At 33.2% G+C, this 11,906-nt stretch overlaps 1 non-coding gene across 1 annotated transcript; it reads right to left on the reverse strand.

The window, feature by feature from the left end:
* Positions 1-473: 473 nt before the first annotated feature.
* Positions 474-579, reverse strand: LOC124527428 (small nucleolar RNA SNORA1). The gene has a single exon (XR_006965878.1). It is a non-coding gene; the product is annotated as a small nucleolar RNA SNORA1 (small nucleolar RNA).
* Between the last annotated feature and the right edge of the window lie 11,327 nt (positions 580-11,906).

Here is an 11,906-nt window from a genome sequence, read left to right on the forward strand (position 1 = left end):
TCATTACTGGAGCATGGTGGGAACATTTAAAGGGTGACTGACTAATTGTCCAAGATTTAATGTGCACTAGTTCAAATATAAAAACTCCTGGGGCTCAGTCTTTTTTTTTTAAGTAATTAATTTTTATTTGAGGAATTTTATATGTGATTCCTTCCACTGTCCATCACTGTAGTTCCTCCAAAGTCAGGATCATAATCTTCAAAATAGCCATTTTAAAAATAACTTTTTTGTTCAATACACAGTTCACGGTCAGTCCAGAGTTCTTTCGTTGGGCTTCTTTGATCTCCACTTGAATATGGACATATTTCAAAAACTCCCATCTTTGGGATCCAGTTTCTTTAGGGCCCTAGAGGTCAAATTGTAGGAAGTACACTGATTGCTATTTTGGCAAGTGATCTAAAATTATTATTCTTTAATTGTTTCTAATATCAAAAAGTCTCGTTACTTCCACTCCACTCCATGAGCCTAGCAAAAAATGTTACAGGTCTCATTGTCACCACTACAATAAACTTTCTGTGATGGATGCATAACCTGTGTCTCAATCTAGCCACTTCTGGGCTCAGTCTTATTGAGGAGGCACAGTTTTGTGAATTTTACCTTCAGAAGTTCTACCAGGTTATCAGGGTGAAGATTAGAGGAAAATCTTGTTCTTCCTGTAAGGGCCGGGGGATGGAGAACAGCTCATTTTAAAATATGCTTAGAGCTGGGTACCTGGGTGGTTCAGTCAGTTAAGAGCCCGAGTTCCACTCAAGTCATGATCTCAGGGCTCTTGAGTTTGAGCCCCACATAGGGCTCTGTGCTGACAGCAGGAGCCTGGAAGCTGCTTGGGGTTCTGTGTCTCCCTCTCTCTCTGCCCCTTCCCCACTTGCACTCTGTCTGTCTCTCTCTCAAAAATAAATAAACATTAAAAAAAATTCTTTTGATAAAATATGCTCAGATCATTCTGTTCTCCACAAACACCTAAAGTCAAGGGGATCTGTTTCTTGAGAAACAGACTTTAGTTTCACAAAAGCCCAAATGACAAGGATGTGGAGCAGTAGAAATGTCCATTCACTGAAAAAGAAATGACGTATTAAGCTACAAAAAGACATGGAGGAAACTTAAATGTATATGGCTAAGTGAAAACAAGTCAGTTTGAAAAGTCTACATACTGTATGTCTACTTACATGATATTCTGGAAAAGGAAGAAGTATAGCAATGTTAAAATATCAGTGCTTACCAGAGGTTTAGGGAGAGGGAGGAAAGGATAAATAGGTGGAGCATAGAACATTTTTAGGGTAGTGAAACTATTCTCTGAGATACTATAGTGATGGATAGATGACGTCACACATTTGTCAAAACCCAGTGAACCCTAACGTAAGCTATGGTCTTTAGTTAATAATAACATATCAAAATTCATTCATCAATAATAACTTTATTACACCAGGGAAAGATGTTAATAATAAGGGATGCTGTGCACAGAGGGAGAGTACATATATGTAAGCTCTATACTTTCTGCTCAGTTTTTCTGTAAATCTAAAACTGCTCTAAAAAGTAGTCTATTAACTAATCAAAAACAAAACAAAACAAGACAAAAGGACCTTTGAAGGGAAGAACTGAATTACCCTCAGCCTTTCAATGATGAGGATGAAAGACTCAAAGAGCTCTCAATTAAAATTCTACCCTAGAATGAACCAAATGTTCATCAGGAATGCATCAAATGTATATTGAAAATTAATAAATTATAACACAGCCATGATCTCCTGCAATCTGTGGTTGGATGAGTCGCTTATACTTTCATCCATTTGCCTAACAGAGAAAAGGAAATAATCTCTGGGGTGCAAGATTACATTACCTGAGGACTTTACAGTTCTCATATATACAATGGTCAGATACTATAAAAATTACTTTACATACAAAAATGTAAGAGTATATGACTAATAACTAAGAGAAAACACAGACAACTACTGAAGATATTGATTATTATTTAGATAGGTGCTATTTTGTAACCACTTTTTAACTGCTCTTTCCACCTTTGTTTTTATTCTGGTGTTTATGGCCCCACCTTAATTCCTTTGTCACTGTTGTCAGGGAGATATTTTATTAAAAGCTTAATCTTCAACATTTGGGGAGCTGTTAAGTTGCATTTTTGTCTGTCAAAGCCCTCTGTGATCACTACTGAATGTCTATGTAGACAATAAAGTTTAGTTTTTCTATATCCTCCAAAAGATTGCTAAGGTCCAGGGGAGCATCCTTACTGTCTTGGCTCTCAAAATCTATTTATTTATTTATTTTTATTTTTATATTTTTTTCAATATATGAAGTTTATTGTCATATTGGTTTCCATACAACACCCAGTGCTCATCCCAAAAGGTGCCCTCCTCAATACCCATCACCCACCCTCCTCTCCCTCCCATCCCCCCATCAACCCTCAGTTTGTTCTCAGTTTTTAAGAGTCTCTTATGCTTTGGCTCTCTTCCACTCTAACCTCTTTGCAAAATCTATTTAACATTTGCTTTTTCTGTCTCACAAAAATTGGATGTTGCATATGTGTTCACCATTACCCAGATTTCTATAAATGGACAAGGGACAATGAACCAAATCATTATTTTAAGTCTGAATGTAGATATCACATCTGGACTGGAAACTACCATTGTGCACAGGTCAGGAAGTTATAATTGTCCTCGAGCACTTTAAGATTTGATGTTCTTTGGATATTGCTCGTTAGACTTCTTAGCTATCCTCAAATTTAATGTTTTATATTCTTTTATGTCTTACTTTGGCTTCTCCCTTTCCAAGAATTGTGTTGTTAAAATTTCACTTGCTTTGCATCTTGTCAAGAATATCCGAGAGTATGGAAGGAAATAATTTATTTTTTTGCTTATTAAAATGAAAGAGATTAGAATGTTTAGGACTGCTTAATAACTAGTTGCGTCCAAAAAGGTTAGAACTAGACACAGATACTTAGTATACCTAATTATAAAACTTAGCAGTTTCCTTATATTTTGCAAATAAAGTACGGATTATTGGTGCCATCATATATCAAAATTTTTTAAGATGTGGGCAAATGAAATGGAATAAAATATGGAATATTTTTTGCTTTCAGGGTAAGGGTGCGGTGAGCATATGTATAAAAGAAAACTAAAGATTGATCATTTACATTGCATAAAATTCAAATATTATTGTGTCAAGTAACAAAAATAAGTAACAAACTGAGAAATATATGCAGCAATCTCATACATTGAAAGCTATGAATATATGTGTGTATATATGTATGTAAATATATAATATAAAATTTTAAAATCACAATCCTATACAAACTATGCAAATAAAACATGCTTAAAAGAATAACTATCAAACAAGACAAAAGGAAAATGTTTCAAATGTTCTATTAAAAATAATTATATTAAATATTTGAAGTAAAAGATATATATTCCTTCCAGCTTGAAATTATTTCCTTTATATATTGGTTTAACAGTAAAATTTTATGAAAGAACTCTCAAAAGTAGCATTCCAGAGAAACAAAATTTTAAAGATAATCTTGTTTTTACTGATTCATATTTAAGAAATTGTAAAATCCATGAGTTTATAGAAGTGTAAATATAGGTTTATAAAACAGCAATAAAATCATCTTAAATCAAACCATAATATATGTTTCTTGTCAGAAACACTGTCTTACCAAACAATTATTTCCAATTAAGAATTCACCAAGTAACAGGATTGTTTCACTAAAACTTTTCCACATTAAAATAGATACTCAATTAGTATAGTTTAGTTTTGCCTGAACATATAGTTTTTACCTTGAACATCATATAAATTGAGTCATATAATTCATAGGCTCTTTTATGTCTGACATAGTCTATCAATATATACCAACTTATTAATTCATTCTGCTGTATATGGATGTTTGGTCTTTTTCTGACTTAGGTCTATTGCAAATCATGTTCTTGTGGACATTTTGTTAAATGTTTTTAATGAATATGCATCTGCATTTCTTTGGGGTATATATGAAGCAGTGGAAATGATGGATATCTACCTGTATCTATCTGTCTAATTTATTATCATTTATCTATCATCTATTTTTTGCATGTAATTTTTAAATAATTTTTTACTCTTAGATATATAATTCATTCTGAAATAATATTTATCTATATTATTAAGTGTCAATGCTGAATTTTTTTTTTATATGGATATCTAAGTTATTCAGTATTATTGGTTGTCTCCTGGCTCATTCCCCAATAAATCACAATGAGACATTTGTTATAAATGAATTGACCAAAAAGATAAAGGTTCCTTTCTGAATTATGTGTTCTATTACCTTGATGTTTGTCTATCAAGAACCAGTGCCTTACTGTCTTAATTAGTGTAGATTTAAAATTATATTTTATATCATAAAATATTTTATATAAAGAGAAATATTTTTGGGATTATTCCTGTTTCTTCAAACTTGCTTGACTATTCTACGTTCTCTGCATTTCCATATATGTTGTTAAATCAACTTGTCAATTTTCACAAAAAATATCTTTGGGGTTGGATTGAATCTACAGATCCATAAAAGAAGTTTAATTCTGACAATATTGAGTTATCTGTGAACATAGTGTATCCCCATGTCTATTAAGGAAACTACTATTCAGACTCTATTCAGCGAATATTCTAATTTGTTGATTTTTTGAAGTTTCTATAAGCCTAATCATATAATCTAAAAATGAGGGTTTTTTTTGCAATCTTAAGACTTGCTATGACATTTTTTGCCTTTTTACACTGCCAAAGATATCCAATACACTACTGAATTAAAACACTGATAAAAAATATTCTTGTTCGCAAGCTTAGAGGGAAAGATACCAACATTTCAATATTAAGACAGCTATTCATTCTTTGAAGACTATTAATTTCCTTTTGATTAAAGATTTTCCTTCCTATTCCTAGTTTTCTGACAGTTATTCTTTTTACATGAACGTCTTAATTTTTTTCAAATAATTTCATATATACTGAGATTATTACATTGCTTGTTATTCTATTTCATTAAGGTGATGATTTACATTGCTGAGTTTTCAAATTTTTGAATCAACCCTGCATTTCTTGATTGTATTTTAAGTTTAATTTATTTTTGAGAGAGAGAGAGAGAGAGAGACAGAGAGAGAGAGACGCAGAGAGAGAGAGAGAGAAAATCCCAAGCAGGCTCCGTGCTGTCAGTGCAAAACCTGACGTAGGGCTCTATCTCACAAACTGTGAGATCATAACCTGAGCTGAAATCAAGAGTTGGACCCTTAATCGACTAAGCCACCCAGGCACTCCAACCCAGTCTTGATGTATAGTCTTATTTAGAAATCTCTGTGTTAAATTTGTTGATATTTTGTTTAGAATTTTTGTGTCTGAATTCATTAAACATACCGGTGTAGAATTTTTTTTTCTTGAAATGTACTGGCAAGGTTTTGTTGTCAGACTCATGCTTACCCAGATACTATGAGTTAGGAAGTGGTCTCTCTTTTCATCTTATTTGGAAAAATTGCCACAATTAGTTGTATTTCTTCTTTAAATGTTTGGAAGAATACACCTATAAATCAATCTGGCCCAGGATGTTTTTGCTGGGAAGGTTTTTAATTATGAATTCAAGTTTTTACTATATATATAATTATTCAGACTGTCTATATTTTCTTGTATTAAGTTTATAAACTGTAGTTTTGAAGCCTATTTCAAAACTTTTTTGACATTTTAGTTATTTTAAAAATTTTGATGTATTTCTTTTTAATATACTCTAATTTCCTACATAATGTTGGAAAAATATGGAATAACAACACCCTTTTCACAGTTGATGTTGATAATTTGTGTTTTCAGATATCTCTTTTTAGGGGTCTGTCTCACTACCAATTTTATTGGTCTTTCTCAAAAATCAATTTTGTCTTTAGGATTTTCTTTATTTTATGGTTGGTCTTATATTTATTAATTTCTGTTATTTTTATTGTTTTCCTCCTCTTTCATTTTTTTCATTTTCTAAAATGTTTATTTTTGAGAGAGAAAGAAAGAAAGAGAGAGAGAGAGAGAGAAAGAGAGGCAGACACAGAATCTAAAGCAGTCTCCAGGCTCTGTGCTGTCACCATGGGGCTCGACGCAGGCAGGAACTCACAAACCATGAGATCATGACCTGAGCCAAAGTCAGGCGCTTAACTGACTGAGCCACCCAGGCACCCCATCCTTCTCTTTCATTTTAATTTACCCTTCCACTTTTTTCTATAACTTCTGAGTTGAAAGCTAAGATAATTGGTCTTCAAAGTTCTTTTCTAATATACAAATTTGGATCTAATACATATTTAATATTCTCTTCAGATTCTTTAGCCACATTCTACAATTTTCAGTAATTACATTTTCATTATCTTTAGATTATATTATTATTTGTTGCATTATAATTTCCATCTTTTAAATTTTATTTTTTTTAGAGAGAGAGAGAGCATGAGTCGGGGAGAGGAGCAGAGGGAGAAAGAAAGAATCTTAAGCAGACTCCACATTCAGCATGGAGCTAGATGCCTGGTTCCATCCCACGATTTTGGTTGGGATCATGACCTTGGTTGAAATCAAGAGTCAGATACTCAACTGACTGAGCCACCCAAGCACCCTATAATTTCCTTTTTTTGAGTTATTTAGAAGAGTGCTGAATACCTCTCAATCCCTGGGGGACTTTCTAGTTATCTTTTTATTATTGTGCTTTTAACTTAATGTCATAATTGTTAGACAACATACACATGTAATTTTCATCCTTAAAACATTTTCAGAGCTGTGTTATGGCTCTAAAGGTGTTTTATTTTTGATGTACGAATATAGGTTTGATGACTTATCAACTTTTGTTTTATAAAACTTGAAGATGTATATGTCTATAAAACTTTATGATTTTTATATCTTTGTCTTGAATTGTTTCACTATTCGATAGTGTCCTTTCTTATTCCTTACAAAATTCTTTTATCTTAACTTTATCTTATATTCTTTAGTCAGTGTTTTCAAGGAATGTCTATTTCCATACTTTTATTTTCAACATTTCTGTGTCCTTAATTTAAAATGTGCATCCTGTGTACATTATAGAGATTGGATAGTGTTTTTCAATATCCTCTGAAAAATCATAGAAGGCATTAAAAGGAAAGTGGTAGGGGATATTTTCATCTGAAATAATGTAAGAAAATTCAGGTTTCAATTCCAGGTCATTGGTTTATCTTTATTTCGATAGAAATAAGTGAAGTTGAAAAACATGGTAAGGATGATTTCTAACTATGTTTAAATAGTATATGTTCTTTCAAATGTAAAATTATCATCATTTTTTACATTTGCATATGCATTATATAGTTTCTCCTCTGTAAAGCCTTTTACATCTTCTAAGGAAAACTCAGGCTGTGTCCCTATCAAGGCCTCCATTTCACTCCCTATTTATAGAAATATATTATGACTAAGCTCATTTATAGAAAGCTATATAATAGATTATTTTTGTCTACCATTTTCCATTTTGAATGTTTGTTTCATTAAGAAGGCATTTTGTCAAATTGTATCAAAAGTGTCTACCTTACTGTTAACTAAATCTCTGCCATATATTTTATGACAAAAGCACTGCTGTACATACTGGCCAAGATTTCACATATTATTTTCAGATTACTTACATAAGAGCTTCAATAACAAATTTATTTGGTCAGAGAAAAAGTAATTCTTACATTTACCTACTTAATTTATGACTGCTTAGATAAGTACATTATTTATAAATATTTAATTTTAGAAGGTAGCACTTTCTGACATCCTTCACATCATGCCTTGATTTAATTTAGTAAACTAGTTCATCAAATAGCTATTTATACCTCATTTATACAAAGTAATATGTATTTCATGAAGTTAAAATATATGTAAACTTGATCTATGAGAGACAAGTTTAATTTGTCATATAAATGTCTTCCAATAAATATCATTTCCCTTTAGTAAAATACTCAGGTCTAACTAAGTGAAATAATAGCCAGCTAAAGGATACAGCTGAAAGTCTTTTATTTATTGATGTGATAATAAATGCTTGCTTGTTAGTGTTATTTAATTAAAATATGCTTTGATTTAAATTAGGACTTTGTTAACATTTATTGAATTAATTCCTGAAGACAGAAGATAAAATGTAATATTTAACAAATTGTGTTATTTTTCAAAATTTGAGGTCTCTTAGCCTATGACTTTGTCTGTCTGTCTCCAAACCGCACATGTTATTTCCATTTAAGTAACTGAACGTCAAAATGAAAATCTTCCTAAGTTCTCAAATAGTATAAATCTGCAGGTAGGTTTGAGTTTGATTTTAATTAAACTTAAAATGCGTTCTTTCAATTCTCGTAACAATCAGGTAGATAACAGCTTCCTGTATTAACATTACTAAAATATGCATCACTTTACACACACCCACATATGTAAAATTATACCGTTATTTCTAATCTATCCAAATGACTTTAAATAGAGCTATAAAGAAATATATTCAAATTGGATAGCAAAAAATATTTATATTAAAGAAACAATTCAAGAAAAGATTAACATGGGAACATATATGAGTGGTATTATTTTTCCCCCAATACTTCCTCTTCTTATCTGCTGGGATCTCATCTGCTGAAACCACCTGTCCTTTTTATGATCAAGCTTTAAATATCTCACAGTATTGTTTATGTTTGAGGACACTTCAGTTTTTAAAGAGGAAATATTTCAAACCTGGAGAATATATTTATTCAAGAAGTTCAGGCACAACATACCATCCAAGTATGTATGGGAGGAGAGAAGTAGTTTTTCAAGAAAAGGCAATTCTTTGAGATAGAAACAGATGGACCCAGCAGAGTTTGGGGTGCAGTTAGAGGAAGCAAGACCCTAAACAGGAACTAACTCAGGCTTCTGTTTGCTAGTGAAGTGTTCAAGCTGGAAGTTCAGAGCATGGGGCTTGTTTATGCCCTTTTGTTATGTCCTCTCCTGCCCCAGCCATCTGATCTTGCTAAAACTATGATCCTATGAACTGAAATTTCCTCACCTGTGAAAAGGAACTTCAAGTGCCTCTTAAAGTTGATGAGAACATAAAAGGGAAATATGCATGAATTACTGGTCACTACATCAAGTTCAGATAGTTCTGCTATTGTCTGTCACAGCCACAGAGTTTTCTTTCTGGTCCTTCTAAATACTTGCATCTTCTGAGGCTCCTGGGTGGCTCAGTCACTTAAGCATCTGGCTCTTGATTTCTGTGCAGGTCATGATCTCACAGTTGTGAGAATGAGTCTTGTGTGGGGGTCTGTGCTGAGCATGGAGCCTGCTTAAGATTCAGTCTCTCTTCTTTCTGCCCCTCTCCGGCTCATGCTCGCTCGCTCTCTCTCTCTCTCTCTCTGAAAAGAAAAAAAATACAAAAATCATTTGCATCTTTTAATTGTTATTTCCATGATAATCATTGAAGTTTGGAAATAGAGTTAATTAGATATGTGAAGTAAAACTAGAACAATGGGATTAATCTTGTTTCTGAAAATATACCCAAATGGTGTGTGTGTGTGTGTGTGTGTGTGTGTGTGTGTGTGAAGCAGGGAGGGGGGTGAGAGAAACAATGTAAAGTAACTTCTCAGGATTTTTTTTTTACTTCAATTAATCAATAATTATTGCTTAAAATATTTCAGGGAGCCTTTCATATTAATTATTTTCAGGAATGAACGTTTTGGTGGATATAGGTTGAATAGTGGTCTCCAAAGTTATGTTTAAATCCTAATCCCTGGGATTTGAGAATGTGATCTTATTCAGAAAAAAAAAGGCATCTTTGCAGATACAATAAATTAAGGACCTCAGGATGAGATTATCTTGCATTTAGGATAAGCCCTAAATCCCATGATAGATGTCATTATAAGAAAAGGTAGAGAGAAACTTGAGACACAGAGAAGAAGGCCCTGTGAGGAATGAGGCAGAGATCAGTTATGTTCCCACAAACCAAGGAATGCCTGAAATCACCAGAAACTGGAAGAGGCAAGGAAGGTTCTTCCCCTGAGCCGTCAGGAGTGTGGACCTGCTGACACCTTGATTTCAGACTTCAGGCCTCCAGAATTTTAAGGAAAAAACTTTCTGTTGTTCTAAGCTACCCTATGGGAATTTGTTACAGCAGTCTTACAAAACTAGTACAGTGTGATAAATAATAGCATGCATAAATCACTGACAAACTGAATTAACTGTGAATTGAGTCACATAAAGTTAGGCTATCCTTGGATCAAATGACTTTTAGAAGTTTTTGCATCAAAACATTTTTAGTTTCCTTACCCTCAAGTGAGCACTCAAAACATATGTGTAACAGATTGTTAAATGAAGGCAAAAAAAAAGTTCCAAAAAAAAGCTTTGACCTGGGGCGCCTGGGTGGCGCAGTCGGTTAAGCGTCCGACTTCAGCCAGGTCACGATCTCGCGGTCCGTGAGTTCGAGCCCCGCGTCGGGCTCTGGGCTGATGGCTCAGAGCCTGGAGCCTGTTTCCGATTCTGTGTCTCCCTCTCTCTCTGCCCCTCGCCCGTTCATGCTCTGTCTCTCTCTGTCCCAAAAATAAATAAACGTTGAAAAAAAAAAAAAAAGCTTTGACCAATTTAAGTATTATCAAAGAATATATAGATGAAGAGTGAGAAGTCATCAAACACGTATTTTAACTAAAAAATGCTGGTGTATTCTTTTACAAATCAGATAATCACTTTACAATCATTTTATTTTAAATGTATACATTCACATGGACTACATTCATTGACCTTGGCTACATTGTAAACAAAATTGGAAGCCAAATGGGAAATAGTAAATTCCTCTCCAGCTGTGAGAATTTAATACAAGAGTGGCTTATACAGGAGGAAAGGATCATCACATCCTGAGGAAGAAAAAGGAGAGCCATCCAGATTGAGCCAGGATTCCCTAGCCAAACTGACAATTTCATAGCATTGGGGAATTCAAAAAGAATGCCAGTGAACATTGCAGGTAACTTATCCTTCATCAATATTATTCTCATAAGTAAATTAAGAATAAACTGTAGAATATCTATCGATAATGAGGAATACACCTAAGATATTACTAGTGTTTTTGAAATTCCTAATTATAGTTTTTTTTATATGTTGTTTTGGTTAGCTCTTTAGAATATATGAACACTTACTGAAAATGTCCCTTAAGGTTTTAGTACCCAAATTCTAAGTTTGAGCAGCCCTTCTTAGAATATTTCTTAAAGTATGCAGGGGAAAAACACAAACACAAACCAAAACAAATAAAAGCAACAACAAAACAAGAATACATGTTTAAAATGGCGATTTCTCAGTTCCAATACAGTTCAGGTGAATCAAGAGTTTTTAAAACCACTGCTACTTGAGTAAGATTTATGATCTCACTGTGTTGTAGGTTACACTGATTACATTCTAGTTACTTCTAGAAATACAAGGACACTTAGGGAGGAATTATAAGTAACTGACATCAAACATGTCAGTTAAGGGTAAGTGTGCCATTTAAGGCATGATGTGAACAACTCTCCACATGGCTTACATGAAGAACAAAAAGTCTTTACTTAATTACAGATTCGACAGTACAATAATGAGCATTTTTATTGAGTTGGGTCTGAATTTGCACTTGTAGAAAAATAGACTGGAATCAAATTGTGAAATAACTGACTCTCCAGTTTAAGGAATCTGGAATTTATCCCTTAAGAATGTAGCATTATTGAGATGGTGTTCTAATGATAATATAAGTACACAATAGGTACCATGAAGACAAATCTGTTAGCATTATCTGTTTTCAGCTGTAAGTTGTACTGAGTTGACTTTGGAATTTTGGTTGGGTTGAAATAAACAGAATGGAAGGTCTGATAATAATATAAATGGGACTCCTCAAAACAATTCATGCATTGAGAGTGTAGGTTTTCCTCTCAGCTCTATCCTACAGTGCAAGACATGGAATTAAA

This window comes from Lynx rufus, unplaced genomic scaffold (genome assembly GCF_022079265.1).
Source record: "Lynx rufus isolate CCGP_SWC_20201006 ecotype Redwood Valley unplaced genomic scaffold, mLynRuf1.p SCAF_5, whole genome shotgun sequence".
In the NCBI taxonomy this organism is placed as follows: Eukaryota; Metazoa; Chordata; class Mammalia; order Carnivora; family Felidae; genus Lynx; species Lynx rufus.